The 13,185-nt window shown below is 36.7% G+C and overlaps 1 pseudogene; it reads left to right on the top strand.

Annotated features, from left to right (window-relative positions):
* The first annotated feature begins 3,395 nt into the window (after positions 1-3,395).
* Positions 3,396-3,511, top strand: LOC120608387 (uncharacterized; annotated as a pseudogene).
* Positions 3,512-13,185: the final 9,674 nt, after the last annotated feature.

Below are 13,185 nucleotides of genomic sequence, written 5' to 3'. Positions count from 1 at the left end.
ATCTCATCGCCTGAGCAACGGAAGTTGCCCTGCCATCTCCCGTGGCCTTTAGAAGTTCTGAGCTCTGAGCCCACCTGCTGGGGCTATTCCCTGCTAAAATCGACAGGCGTCCACAGCATCTGGCTCCGTGCCTGAGGCTCTTCCTGAGGCAGCACCACTATCTGGTTTTAGTTTTCCCTTCTGACATCACTACCTGTGTTGCTTACCTTCTTGTGTCTAAGGTTCCATCTACGTGCAACCGAAATTAACCACTAAAGTGTTCCTGACTCCGTTCTTGACAAATTACAGTGGGTAGGTGAGTTGATGATCGGACATAAATGAAAGCGCTTATTCAGGAAGCCAGGGGGCCGCTTGGAGTAAATGTTGACTTGTCAGCAGTCATAAACTCTGGATTCAGAGCAATAAAAGTAGATGATCAAAAGACTATAAATAAGTTTTGCAATATAAAAAGCAAGTTTTAGTAGTCAGCTTGAGGAAGGGGAAATAGGCTGGGGTGAACCACAAAAAAACTATATCTTTTCTGCTATACAGAGATTTCAATTTGCTTGAAGTGGCTTATTTGGAGTCCTGTCCCAAGACTAGGGCTGTATGCAATTTCCCACCTGCAAATCTGATGAAATCAATAACAAAACCAAAGACATTTCAGGAAAAGAAAACAGACCAATACACCTTATGAATATAAATACAAAAATTCACAACAAAAAACTAGCAAACCAAATCCAGCATTGTAGAAAAAGCATTTTACAGCATGACCGTGATACATTTAGCTAAGGAATGCAAGGTTGGTTTAAGATATAAAAATTATCGGTATACTCTTAGAAGAATAAAAACCGCAGGATTACCTCAATAGATCAAGAAAAAGCACTTGAAAACATCTAACACTTTTTATTATGATAAAAACACTCAACAAACTAGGAATAGAAGGGAATTCCTAAACCTGATAAAGGACATTTATTTTTTTAAAAAATCATAATACTTATTGGTGAAAGAATGAATGAATAATTTCACCTAAGATCAAGAATAAAACAAGGATGTCTGCTCTTATTATTTTTATTCAACATGGTACTGCAGGTTCTAGCCAGGGCTCTTACACAAGGAAAGGTCAAATATCTAATAGTGAACAAGGCAAATAAAAGAATTAATGAAGAAAACCAGGATAACAGAACTGAAGGGCAATAGGACACAAGCTCTCAGCTCAGTAAATAAATATTATCTATACCAAAGTGTATTATTGGGAAATTTCAAAGCATATGGGTTAGAGAGAAGATCTTAATAGCTTCCAGGGAGAAAAAAAAATCTTTTGTGAGGATTCAGAAATCAGAATGGTGTTGGACTTTTTGACAGAAACATAAAGAAAATAAATTCTAAGGGAAAGAATTTCCAATCTAGAAATTAATAAACTATGAGGTCAAAAAAAAGATTTTTTAGGTATGCAAAGTTTTAAATATTCTTTTTGTGTATCATTTCTCAGACTGCAGGTGTGTTCCACTACAACAAAGGGATGAGGTAGGGGGTCTGATAGAAGGAAGAGGAGAGGGTTGCACCCAAGACAACTGTGGCTGATAGAGCGGTCCCCAAAAGATGCCACATCTCAATCCCTGGAACCTGTGAAAAAAAACCAAACAGTACTTTGCTGATGTAATTAGAGTTATGAACCCAAATAGGGAGATTATCCTGGATTACCCAGGTAAACACGATGCAATCACATAATCCTTTCAGAAGCAGAAAATTTTCTCCAGCTGGAGTCAGATGAAATGGAAGATGTCAGAGTAATATAAACCCTGAGGAGACTTCACCTTACACTGCTGGAGGGAACCACATGGAAAACACAAGAAAGAATGTGGACAGCTTGTGGAAGCAAAGATCTGACTGAATTTACGGTGCTTTTTATTTTTAAGAAATGAATTTTTAGAAGTATAAGGTTTATTACAAATGGGTCTGAAAGAAGAAAAGACAAAAAGTCTTAATACTTTCTAATTAAGGAATGTAATTTAGCCTCCTGCTTCCTATGAAGCCATGGAATAAAGTAAGAGAAATGGTAGGGAGGGCAAATTTGGCAATAAGAACACAGCATACTCAGTTCAAAGAGAATTTTGGATAAAATTTTAGCATAGAAATACTATACTAAAAAATGTTTTGTTGTTAGAGATTAAAATTTAACTAGATATTCCTCATTTATATAGCAACCTAAAAGGTGACCCCTCAGAACAATGGTTCTCAACCTTGGCAGCACATTGGAATCTCCTGAAGGGCTTATGAAAATACCCATGCTCCATTGTCAACCCTGGTATAACTGCATCATAATTTCTTGAGGTGGGAACTCAGGTGACTCCACTATATGATCAAGGTTGAGAACCATAGGCATAGAGAGGAGTCTGGTGAACTAAAAATAACCTCCTCTGTAAGTTTATAACCCAAAGTGAAGAATCACAATTTTCTACAATAAATATCCTAAACAGTCTCAAAATTACAAATAGAGAACATGATTTAAAATATTTTAGGTAAGGTCTTTCACTTTTTTATGAAAAAAGATAGAAATTCAACTTCATGATTATAAGATACTAAATAAACACTAACTGACTTTACCTACTAGGTAATTGGTATTTAAATGTTTAGTAATATTCTCTTTGATCTCACCAGATACAATGGCCAGCTGAATATATTGGCATCTCAGTGTCCACAGTATTTGTATTACCTGATAGTAGAGTTTTATAACCTCTGGCTTTGGTTATAATTTCTGACCAAGAATGAAATAAATCATGCGAGAATTATAACTTTTTCCTACACACCGAACACTGTGCCACAACTCATGCCATGTGAGGTCTAAGGAGGACATTTAGGTGATTTGGAGATGGCAGGCAGTTAGAAACAAAAGGCTTGAGTTAATGACATCGTTTGTACAGAAGTAATATTTGATATTGTTAGATCACCAGGGGAAGAGTAGAGAGTCCTTAAAAAATTCTATATTTAGGAGGCAGGTCAGAAGGAGAGCCTAAAGGAGTTCCTGTTAGAAGGATTGGAAAGAAATGTAAGAATACCATATTATGGAAAGCAAAGGCTTTCCACAAGAGTGTGAAAAACAAGTGGATAGTGTCAAATGTTGCAAAGATACTATGAGGAAAAGCAACTGGGTTTGATGACTCATGAGGCAACAGAGAATAGCTTAGGCGTGGGGCTTTGGGACCATAGTGCCCTGGCTTGACTCTCAACTTTACTACTTAAAATGATAAAACCTTAGGCCAAGTTTCTTAACCTCTCTGTTACTCGGTCTCTTCATCTGTAAATAGGAGATAATAATAACAACGTTACAGGGTTATGAGGTTTTAATAATTTTATCCATGTACAGTGCTTAAAATGATATCTGGGTTTACATCCCAGTGGAGCCACAGTCCATGGTCTATGGCCATGCCACACTGAACAAGCCTGATGTCTGATCTCGGAAACTAAGCAGGGTCGGGCCTGGTTAGTACTTGGATGGGAGACCACCTAGGCAGACCAGGTGCTGTAGGCATAAATAAAAAAAAATTTTTTTGAAAAGAGCCTGAGCTCTGGCAACTCAAATTCTCTGGCTATTAATAACGGTCATCAGCCAGACCATTGTTAGCAGAAATGGTGTTAAGTCAGATAGGGCCTTTAGAGTCTGAGAGGGGAGGGGACCATAGACCAAAGGTCTTTTTTTTCTTCTTTAAGAAATATATTAACCAAGCCTGTTTCCCTTTACTCACTTAATAGGCAAATCAATAATAGAAATTACTAGAGATATAATTTAAATAATAAGTTTGTATCTTCTTTTCCTTGTCTAGGGACTGAGGTGGCGCTTCAGCAAGAAACCCAAGATCCCACCTTGACTGAGGCAGAAAGGGAAAGAGATCTATGAAACCCCAGTAGGCAGGGACTATGGCCATTCTCAGCAAGAAGCAGATGCAGAAGAAGAGACCTCCCGTCCCTCAACATCCATACTAATAATAAGGGGGTTCATGGCTCTTAGAAAAGAGTTAGGCAGGATAGTTAGGGGGTTTGGGGTCTGCCTGCAAAGTTAGGCAGGATAGTTAGGGGGTTTTGGGTCTGCCTGCAAAGACACTGAGGTCATCCTATCCTAGAAAGGGTCCACCCTAACCCGCCCACAATTAAGCAAGCCAAAAAGCATTTTTTTTTTTAACTCACACAAAGAAACCAGTAGGCAGAATTAAGTACCAGTTTAAGCCAGTCACTTGCACCTAAGCAATGAAGACCCCAATGATCTTCAACTCACCTGAGCCTCATTATAACATCATTATAATGCATATGCCTGGAACTTCATTAATATTATAACACTGAATTTTGGGAACAAACATGCGCAGAAAGCAAAATGATGAATCACTGAGTCCTGTCAGTCTTAGTTGTCAATCAAGGAAGCCCACTCCTCTAAGAAAAGTAACCACTAGCAAATAGGGATTAAAACCCTAAAATCTTTGTTACCAGGCCTTTTGAGCCACACTTCTCTTGCTCAGGCCTGCTTCCATGCCTGGAGGTGTACTTTCCCTTCTAATAAAGCTTTTCTTTTCGACTGTATTTTGGTGTCTTGCTCAGTTCTTTGTTCGAGACATCAAGAACCTGGACAACGTGCCAGGAGAGGATCTCCACTTTCTGATTACAAAATGACAGAAACCCAATTCGAGTTGGCTCAAGGAAAATATTCCTTAGTTTATAGGAATAAGTCTATGACAGTTTTATGCATGTTCAGATCAAAGTGTTCCAATGATTCCCTCAGCTGAGTATTTCCATCCTTTGCCTCTATTTTTTCTGTGTTGGCTTTATTTTCAGGCAAGATCAGTCTACATAGCAGCAAGAGTGGCCACCAGCAGCTCCAGGCTTAAATTCAACCAGCTTAGCAAACGCAATGGAAAAAGAATACCTCTTTCCCATTAGCTGCAGGGAAATTCTGCATCTGAGTTTCAATATACAGACTTGGATCACATGCCCATTCCCATCAATTACTGTGACTAGAAAGAGATAACTAGTAGTTTGGTCGGTTAAGTGTCATCTGTTCACCCATAAAACTGTGTGTATGTGGGGGGTGTGCATGCGTTGGGATGTGGGTATTGGGGGGAATCAGCCTCCCTACTCAGACCATATAGGTTGATAGTAGGAGTTCCCCAAAGGAATATTGATTGCTGTTATCAGAACATGGAAATGACTATTTGGGCAGGCAAAAGTAAAAGATGTCCATTGTAAGTAGTGTGTGTGTGGTTAATTGAGCACGGAAAGATTACTGAACATCAGAGAGCTCAACTTATGTTTGAATGATGGTAGAAATCTATATGGAACAGAATAAATGCCACTCGGATGAAAGACCTAAGCCTGGCTCTTTCATTAGCTATATGTGCTACTTCTGGTTAAACCACTTAACCTGCCAGAACCTCAGTTTCTTTATCTGTAAAATAACAGAATCACAGGTTTTGAGACTTCTTTCAAAATGTTCAACATCCTAGGAAGAGAGAGACAGTAAAATGATGTGATATACATGAGGCTCATGCTTAGGGAAGTGACCAGAGCTGATGGATAAGCACCAAAGAAATAAAGGTGTCATAAAAGAACTGTTGAAATGGCAATCCATGGGGCTCAGACTGGGAAGGGACGCAATAAGGCCAGAAAGATATTGTCGAGGTATTCCCTAGGTATCTGCATGTTCCTGCTGTAGAAAAGTTATAAAACTAGTGCTAAAATTATTGAGAAAGGCAATGCTCCTGGAGATTTGTAGGTTACAGGAATGGAGATGGAAAGATACTTCAGGAAAAGGTAGTTGTTTATTTTTATTTTTAACTCTCTTTAGGATATGTAAGACTAAGTGGAACTCTGAAAAAGCTGAAAAAATTTAATTTTATAATTATTTAACAGTTATATATAATAATTAAAATATGTAATATATATTTTATAATAAATATATAATTAACAAATTCGTATTAGTATTAATAAAATCAAACCAGAATTTTTTTTTTTTACCAAGTATGATCATTCTTCAATCCTTAAAACACATAATTGGAAAAATCTTCTTTCAAAAAAAAGAACGATATTGTGAAAATACCAAAGACTTCAGATTCGCGATTTTCATCTACATAATCTTGGGCAAGTCATACAACTTTAACTCCAAGTTTCCTCAAATATAAAAATGGTTTTTCTTAAATGGCATGTCTTAGTAGTTGAGATTATCAAACAAGAATTGTATGCAAAAGCCAGTGTATTGCAACAATATAATCATTTAAATATGTAATTTTTATTAGGAACTATTTTACAATTTAGAAAGCTATTATAATAAACAATAATCACTAGGTGGAATTAACATTAATTTCTAACCTACTTATATAGGATATACATATTTAACACTAACTTTTCATTAAGTTTCCTTCCAGATTGTTGAAGTAACTTCCCTATCAGTTTGAATCTACTGACCCTTACCTTTGAGTTGTCTTCTCTAAGTTAATAGTTCAAAGAAATCTTACACAACCAATTCATTTAACTAACATTGAGAATATTGTTTCAAATAGGTGACATATACATTCCATCTTCAAGTGTTGTTATGGGACCTATTCCAAATGTTAGTTGTTTGATTTCAGAATTTAAATGAAATTAGTTCGTGAAAGCAATTTTCATTTATCAGGGAGTAAGAAAAGGGAGAGGAGTGAAAAAGAAAAAAATGTGATTTATATGCACTGTCTTCCCAAAATCATCCAAGCAAATATAACCTTTTAAATAGTGTGACACTTCTCACTCTTGCTCACTCTCTGGTATCAGCAAAATCTGAATCTGTCAGATAGCCTATTACGTTCCTTGCAAAAGGCGAACTTGCAGTGTGCCCTAATATTCAAGTTTATGACCTTGGGCACTGTGGACATGAAATTCACAAATTTAACAAAATAGTATCATTCACACTGGTGCACATTATTTCACATGTATCTCTGTCCCATATCCTTTAATAGTTATAGTGGTTGTTACTTCTGTCCTTTACTAAAGGGATCACAAATTTGCAATCTTATAATTACACTTATAAATTTTACTGTTAGCTACCCAATAAGAAGGTGATGTTGATAATTCTTCAAAAAAAAAAAAAGATTATAATTTGAGACTTGCTTTGACAGAGAAGTACTTACAGGATGAAGTTCCAGACACATTGCATCCATGATATTGGGCATTTTAATAATGTAGTTAACAGTTTTATCCTTGGGAATATGTACAGTGGAACAGAATAAATGCCACTCAGATGAAAGACCTAAGCCTGGCTCTTTCATTAACTATATGTGCTACTTCTGGTTAAACCACTTAACCTGCCAGAACCTCAGTTTCTTTATCTGTAAAATAACAGAATCACAGAATTTTAGGACTGTAATACACCCTGAAAACCAGGGCTAACTGGAGGTTAGCCCTGCCTTATCCAGTCAGTCTTGAGGCAGAATTCATTTTTAGCTTCAGCTGCAGCTGACTAGACTGTCATTCTGATAATACAGAGACATCTTTTTTATTCTGAAAACCAATTACTTTGCTATTTTGATATGCTACTAGATCCAAGGTTTATGGAAAAAATTCCTCTCAAGTGATTGTGTGAAGTAATGAGTACATGAAAGAAAGAGAAACGAATTTAAAAAGTGACTAAATTAAGTCTGCTTCAGGAAGTGTTTTGTTCAGTCAAGGTATGAGGCTTCAGAAATTATCATTGAAATTGCATCCATCACCAATAACAGAATCTTTGGGTTCAGAGAGTTAACAGGGGATAAATTAAGAGAATTAAGAAGGGATAACCTTGGTTGGTTACTATTAGAGAGGAAGGAAAGATTAGTAGCATAATGGTAGTATCCTGTCCTGGAAGAGCCATACATATTTTGCATCTCTACCACCCTCAAGTGAAGGTGAGCATTTAGTACCACAAATGTGCAGTGCAGGGACCAATCTAAGAGCAATCTAGCAGCTGTGATGCTAAGCAATGATTTATGATCATATTATAATGCTAGTCTTCAAAAATAACTACTATAATTTAATACAAATAATATTTTAAAATGAAATTGCAGCTTTGTTCTGATATCCAGAAAGTTCACGCTATGATGGTAATATTCCATTTTGACCTTGAGGTTGGCCAAACAAATTGATATAAACATTTATTCAACCAAAATACATATTTGGTATACTTCTATGGAAAATTTAGTTCAACTTTTCACCAATTCTGTAATTGCTTCCACATTATCCTAGAAGGTAGCTGTTCAGTTCTGTTAGGGGTCTTTCAATGATGGGTAATTTACTTCTGAACAAGGCAAAATTTTTCTTGTTATTTCTAGCCAGCTCTAATTAATCAAATATTCTTCATTATATTGACCTGAAATCTTCTTGCTTAATGATATTTTATCCACTGCCCTTTTTTCTATCTTCTGATAGAACATATTAATAGAATAAGTCTGCTTTTATAAAGCTAATTTTCAAAGGTTAGTGCTCTACAGATTTGAAGGCAATCCTTTGCCATTTCTTTTCCAGGTTAAATGTGATCAGGCCCTTCAACCATGTATGTCACATGCAGGCCAGACCCTTCACTAGCCTAGTGTTCACCTCTAATACTTGATGTCCCCTTAAAAATGTAGAAGGACATGAGAAGCCAGGACTTAGTGAATTCACTCACTCAAGAGATTTTTATTGACCATCTCTAGTGGGAGGACACAACAGTGAACAAAACAGATAAAAATCTCTGCCCTGTGGAGCTTACATTCTCAGGGGGAAAGACAGCAAATAAGTAAAATATGTAGTATGTTAGAAAGTAAAATGTGCTATGGAGAAAGATAAAGCAAAAAATGGAAATAGGACATTCGGAGGGTGAGTTTAAAACAGTGGTCAGGGAGGAACTCACCGAGAGATGACTGTGCCAGTTATCACCTGTTTGCTCCTCTGGATCTATTCTCTTCCTTTATCTCTCCTAGTCTCCATCTCAGGAAGCTGAATTATAGAGTAGATCAACAGTTCCTGTGCCATCTGGCTTTCTGTTTGTATTAACAGGGGACTCTACTAAGACATCAGAGGGAGGGAGGAGAGTGAGGGCAGGATATTTATTCCCTGACTGTCACTTAATGAGTCTCTCAGGTTCACTACGCCCTCAATTGGAAGTTATGATTCCTCCCAAGGCTGCTGGTTCTACAAGACTTTCTTTCCTGGTTCCAGGAACTGCTCACTCCCCTTGTCCTTTTAGACCTAGGTAGGAGTGGAGAGATCTAGGTTCTGTGCTATTCTTTGTGGTTTCTTTACATCCACACTTTTGAAAATTCTCTTTGTCCATGAACCTTCCTCTAAGTATCCTATTTCAAGTATGCTGTTTCCTGTTGAGACTCTGACTGATGTAGTGATATTTGAGCAAAGATATGGAAGAAGTTAGAGTAAGCCATATAGATAACACAAGGACAGGAGTATTCCAGGAGCGTAAGTACAAAGGCATATTGCTAAAGGCATAACCTGGCAGTGCAAAGCACAGAGGAGCTTTCATCTCCCTTGACCATTACATTATATGTTCATAAATGTACTTGAAGATTGCAGTAGCTTTCTCATGGCAGTCATGTGCTTTGTTTATAAGGACTTGTCATAAAATCATATGCTTTGTTTTATGGACTTGTCATAAAATCAAATCCACTTCTTCTGATTCATTAAGATCTTGGAGCAAAATACAGCGTTTCATGTTTTTCTCCAACAACTTTTATTTTTTTGTCATTAAACAAATATTTAATAGGCACTGACTAGATGTCAAATATTGTGCCACATACTGGGAATCCAATGGTAAATAAAACAGGGATGGTTTCTACCATTCCGGAAGTTTCAGCTTAGTAACAGAGACACCAAATAATCACACCAATAAAAATAAAATTAAAACGAAAGTGCTGCATGAGGGTGGTACGAGGTAGTCTCAGAGAATATTCCTGAAGAATTTGACTAAGTCTGGGAGTTCACAGAGGCTTCTCTGAGGAAGTGATAATTGAGATGAATGTGAACTAAAAATTGTGGCTAATTTCACATAGCAAAATGTCCTCAAGTTTCACCCATATTATAGCATGTGTCAGAATTTCACTCCTTTTTCAGGCTGTCGTCACCTTTTCTTTTACCGTTTGTTTTCTAGTATTTGTAGCTGTGGCAAATTTCGGTCTGTGATTTGTTTTCATTGCAATACTTTGGGAGAAGAGATCTATAGTCCTCTTGAGCTATGCTATTGTTATTTACCAAAAAGTATCTAATAATTAGGAATGATCAAACTGGCTAGGTCAGCTCTCAAAATTTAGTTTATAATCTTTATCACCAACATCTTTAAGTACTTACTTATTACATTTCAGGATTATAAACCAGTTCTCAGAAAAAATATGGCCATATTTTGTGAATAGTTGTTTTATGTTAGGGCAGGCAAATTTTCAACCTTAAAAAAATCCTTATAAATTATTTGATTATTGCTTTTATTTATTCGCTTGAAGGCTTTTTACCAAATAAAGTAATTCTAAATAATTTTATACGGCTTGGGCTTTGATTTCTAAATGGAGGCAGAGTTTGGATTCAGTGTTTTAGAAATCTGGCAAAGACTTTTTGGTTTCAAATTAATTTTTTGCAAGTGTTCTCATAGCTTAAGGCAGGGGGTGCAAAGGAGAAATTTCCTATAAATGCTGTGTGTGTTCTTGTGACGCTAAGCTTTCATTTCTGCATTATTACCGCAACTGAGAAAGAGCCCAAGGAGTCAAGAAGAACAAGGAGATAGAATTAAAAGAAATCAAATAGAAAATTTTGCCCAAAGGAAGCAAACATGATAAGAATTAGAGACAAAATAAATCATCAAGATTAGACTGATGAAATAAATTAGTGCCCGCTGCAAAATCTCTACTTTGGGTCTAAGTGTAATAAAATTATAATTTTGAAAATGTAAATTAAATAATTTCAATTGTTTTCTGGTTTGGGAAAAAATGCTTTTCCATGATGAAAGATAAAATAACATATATCGAGTGTATTTATCGAGCATCACCCATGTGCTAGGCCCTTTCAACAAACAGTATCTTATTTTTTAACTCTGTACTGTTCACCTCATTACTAAGCAAGTATATTTGGTTATTATGCATTCAGGGTCATCATAATTGGATAGTGGTATTGTGATAGCCTGCTGAAAGGTGAAAGGGTTAAAAGATAGTTAAAACCTGAAACTGGACAAAGGAAGTCTATACCTTAGGCCTAGTTTCTGGAACCCCTAACTACATTCTGTTAATCATGAAACTCATACGCTAACTGCCAATTTTAGCCTGTGTAACCCTGCTTGCTTGCGTGGCATGAAAAATAATCAATTGTATATAAGCTGAAAAGTACTGTTTGGCCATCGCCCATGAGAATACTGGCTATTGCCCATGGGAACATAGGCAATCACCCATAGGAACATAACATTCTAACAACAAGCTTTCTGCTTCTGTACTCCCCGCTTGCACACCTGACCAGTGGGTTGACAGGTAGTGAATAGGAGAGAAATAGACCTTTGTGTTTAAGATAGAATGAAGAATGGGATTTATTGACCAAAGGGCTTAAAAACCTTGTATCTTGGCATTTCGGGGCTGCTCCTTTGTAGAGGACAGCCGCTGGCTAATAAACAGCCTTTGAGAGCATACTTGGTTTGGTCTACTCCATACAGTCCACAACAGTATGAATGATAGAAAGATAAAATGGGCACATTTAGAGGATGTACATTTTCTCAAGTAGCAAAGAATAAAGATGTGTAACATCGAACCCCTCCAGATAAAGTGACAGCTTCCCACAATACCAGAGTTTCCCATGGAGATTTTAGCTGTGGACGATGTCACTGCTGTAAAGTAAGGTTTCCTTCAGCATGAAAAACTGTCTTTAAATCTTAGTGTTCTGTGCCTGTCTGTCCACTGGGTGGAGGTAACTGGTAGAAAACAACCCCAAAACATTCTTAAGTACTTGTTGCAGAACTAGGTAATGTGAAGGTCTCCCAGGAGCATCCCTCAGCAGGATAGGCTTGTGTTTGAGGTCATTTCTATAATGCACTAAAGAAAGCAGAGCCTCTACCATATTAAAAACTTGTGCATCCTCAATGGCAAAATTGAAGGCAGACCCGAGATATGTAAGGCTATAGAAAATGAAGAGTTGGGTGTGTAAATATAACACGGATGTAAATATATTGTTATGTAAGTATGCGTACATATTATTTTTAGATAGGTGAAGCTTATTTTAAATGCCAGAACTACTGGAACTATTTTTCCTGGGTCTCAAACCACCATTCTGAAACCAACACCTCCCCACCCCCACCCTGCTCCCAGGCTAAATCCATACTATCTCTTAAAAACAGATAATTATTTACTTTTAGGTCAAATATCAAACTAGAAATGTTACATTCCTGAAAGGCTCAAATTATCAGTTAAATGAGCGATATTTTAAAAATATTTTTTTCTCTGCCTTCCCCTAATGATTTCCAAAAATAGCAAGTTGACATCCAAAAGCCACATTACAGACTAGTCAATAGCTTTTCATCATTAAAAAAAAAAAATTCTAACTGAATAAGAACTATTTAAAGAATTTTTTAAAAACCAAAGCGACGTTGTCTTATATCAGTATCTACAGTATAGAGAACACTGCTAATGAGAAGACAGAATTTAAAACTCACAGGCAACCTTAGAAATACTCTCAACTTATAAATTTTAATTCATACTTTAGATACTCAATGAAGAAGAAAGCAAAAAAACATTAAGGATATGCTTTTGGTAAAAATAAGGTACTTTTGAGCCCTGGTTATACTTGAATATTATCCTTTCCTCTAATCCAGGTGTTGTGGCACGAATAATTCTGAGACCCACGGAGCCAATTGAGATTAATTATGAGCCTTTATTAGCCTGCCGGCAACTGACTCTCTACCAGGCAGGGTTAGAGGAGATCAGCCCCGAGCTCCCAAAAGAGGCAGTTTATAAAGCCTAGAACCATATCCTGGTTTAACATCAAACAAGCAAACAGATTAACCACACCCTACTTAACATCAAACAAGCAATCAGATTACAGAAGCAGAAGTTGGCGATTAGCATATCTTTGCCTAGAGCCACACCCTTAACACAAGTAGGATAACACCCGCCTTCAAAGTAGACCTTCATGATTGTTTTAAAGTTGCAAGCAGCAATATTTAAATGTACTGAGTAGAGAATCATGTGTATGACT

The sequence above is a fragment of the Pteropus medius genome, unplaced genomic scaffold (assembly GCF_902729225.1).
Source record: "Pteropus medius unplaced genomic scaffold, Ma_sr-lr_union100, whole genome shotgun sequence".
Classification (NCBI taxonomy): domain Eukaryota; kingdom Metazoa; phylum Chordata; class Mammalia; order Chiroptera; family Pteropodidae; genus Pteropus; species Pteropus medius.
This window is presented reverse-complemented; position numbering and strand designations above follow the sequence as displayed.